Raw genomic sequence first — 2986 nt, 5'->3', positions numbered from 1 at the left:
TCCAATTCAATTACAATAAGCTTGTGCCCTTCAATGCAACACCTTGGCTGCGGCAGCGGTTATCATTATAATACTGCAAAGAGGGACACCGTGCGTTCGCGGACATGCACTCAGCTCTTAGAGCTGGCTTGTCTGCATCGCTGAGCTGGTCTCTTTGCACTCTTAATCGCTAACCCACTTCGAGCCGAGCTAGATGCTTACAGCCTTACATTGACTTGCCTTGCCTTTTATGCCTTGCCCCTCAGCCAGAGATACCAGGCTCACATATGGCTCTGTGTCGTTTAGCATAGGCACAAAATCAAGAAGATTGTCAGCAGGCCTCAATCAAATCAAGGGGTATAGCCTTCAACAAGGGGGTCCTGGTACAGTAAGTTAAAGGAAAGCACCAATACTGGTCCAGGAGCTTGGACATGGTCAGTCAGCTGCTCAGGATGGTCCAAGTCAGGATCCTCTCCTCATAAGAGTTGAGTAGACAATTGTCAGATAGCCTACCATCAGTCCAGAGTCTTTCTGCACTATTTTTGAGCAGTTTCTCTCCTGGAATGAGACAGACACAGGTATCATAGATCATAGAATCCCTACAGTGTGGAAACCACAGAGCCATTTGACCCAACAAGTCCACACTGACACATCACCTTCTCACCCTATCCCTGTAACCCTGCATTTCCCATGGCCAATCCACCTAACCTGCACAACTTGGGACTGTGGGAGAAAACCCAGAGAAAACCCATGCAGACAAGGGAAGAACATGCAAACTCCACACAGACAGTCGCCCGAGGCTGGAATTGAACACAGGCTCCTGGCGCTGTGAAGTGGCATTGCTAACCACTGAGCCACGGCGCAGTGAAAACTTTGTATGCCATCCTTGCACAGGGTCCATGCCAATCTTCTCTGTATCGCTCTGATTTTAGTATAGTGCTGCCAAAGTTAGCACTAAGTAACGGATTAAGGGAGACGGAAAGGTAGCACAGCTGTTATTTATAGTAGGCGAGGGGAGTTTTCCTGAGTGAGTGAGTAGGCAGAGCAGAGTGCATACAACATTAGTGCTATTGAGTTTTGGAGTAGTGGCTAGTGAGGGAAAATGCTATGGAAATACTGAAAGTGGCAGAACATGAGCCTTGGCAAGAGGTGGGAGTAGTAGCAGACAGGGATTGGAGCATGAGGGATTGGAGAGAAGGTGATGGCGCTTACACTGGTGAAGTGGGGAAGGACTTTGATCTACTTCCTACAATGGTGGGCATCCCTCTAGATGGCTAAGACTGTTTCAACCCAGGTGGCAACAAGCCTGGTCCAGATTGGTGCTGCCACCAGGAATACCAATCTATTTCCGGATATCCCAGCAGTAGTATATTTTCAAGGGTCTGGTTCAGGGCAAGATAGGGCTACAATAAAACTAGAAGGCTACCAGAGGCACAGGGTAGGTAGTTAATGACCCATGAATTAATAAGTTAATTAACCCACAACTATACGCATCTAGAAGGACAAGAGCAGCAGATATATTGTAACATCATTACCTCCAAGTTCACCTCCAACCACTCACCATCCTGACTTGGAAATATATTGCCGTTTCTTCACTGTCACTGGTTCTTCCTCCCAAGAGGAATTGTAGCTCTAATGACACTAAATGGACTGCAGTGGTTCAAGAAGGCAGTTAGGGATGTGCAATAAATGCTGGCCCAAACAGTGATGCCCACATCCCATGAATGAATAAAAATAAAGATGAAGCAAAAAAACACTTGCTAGGCCTTACGGAGAGAAATACCCCAACATACTTGACAAAACTGACACAGCCAAAAAAATGCATTATTTAGCCTCTTAAAACTATCTTTGATAGTTGTAAAATTCCATCTGCTTCACTCATATCCTTTAGGGAAGGAAATCTGTCACCTTTACTTGATCTAGGCAACATGTGACTCCAGGCCCACAGCAATGTTATTGGCACTTAATTTGTCACCAAAGTCACATCAGTTTAAGGGCAACAAATGTTGCCAACATTCAGTGAACAAATTAAAAAAAAATTCAGGTTCATGCATTTCCAGACTTGATAATATATTGCAAAAAAATGCTGTCATTTCAACTCTTCATTTCTTTGACTGAAAATTTCACAAACGAAACATCAAAATGGTTTTCTTTTTGCTGCCTTCAAGTTCATAATGAAAATTCATTTGGCTGCCTTTGGCTCTGTTACTTGGAGCTTGTCCAAAACTGCTCATAATTTGTTACTAATTCTGTTCCCTCAGTTGGGGTGGATCATTAGGCTGCCTAGTGTTGGAAATAGAAATCTGACATAGATACAATCGGGATTCAAAGGCAAATAAAGAGAAAACATTGGAAATCAGAAGTGAAAATGCAACATGTCAGAAGAAAAGTTGCAGCTCCAGCAGTACGTGAAAGAATGAGTGCTGTTTTACATCAGCAAATTTAATACTGGTCAAGTTTCCCATTGAAATGAAGGAACAGTAACACAGTTTTGAGCCAAGATGCTGCTTTAACTGGAGGGGACTTACAAGCGGTGGTGCTTCTGTCCTTCTTAGTGATAGAGGTCACAATTTTGGAATTTTTTTTATTCTAAAGAATCTTAGTGAGTTGTTGCAATATATCTTTTATTTGGCACGCACTGCTGCCAATGTGCACCAGTGGTGACAGAGTGAAATGTTGAAGGCATTGATTTTGTGTTGTTCTTGGTGACATCTTATCTTGAGAGTTGTTGGTGCTGTACTCATCCAGGCAAACATCAGGAACTGTTCAGGGCAGCTCTGGACCTATAGTATTTGGCCAAGAGCAGAATGTGCTTAAAGAAGGCTCTGCAATCACAGCCCTCACTGTGTCTTGTAGAGGGCAGGGAGGCTTTGAGAGAGATCAGAAGTGAGATACTCACTACAGATTTGTTAGCCTCTGACTTGCTTTTGTAGTTGCGTACTTATGGAGTTCGTTCAATTCATTTTATAGTCACTGGATCTTGATAGTTAGGAGGATCTGGTTTGAT

General features: G+C 43.6%; 1 pseudogene; it reads right to left on the bottom strand.

Annotated features, from left to right (window-relative positions):
* Positions 1-846: 846 nt before the first annotated feature.
* Positions 847-933, bottom strand: LOC125483045 (annotated as a pseudogene).
* Between the last annotated feature and the right edge of the window lie 2053 nt (positions 934-2986).

Source organism: Rhincodon typus, chromosome 4, assembly GCF_021869965.1.
Source record: "Rhincodon typus isolate 14 chromosome 4, sRhiTyp1.1, whole genome shotgun sequence".
Lineage (NCBI taxonomy): Eukaryota > Metazoa > Chordata > Chondrichthyes > Orectolobiformes > Rhincodontidae > Rhincodon > Rhincodon typus.
The sequence above is the reverse complement of the archived record's forward strand: the minus strand, read 5'-3'. Positions and strand labels throughout refer to the sequence as shown.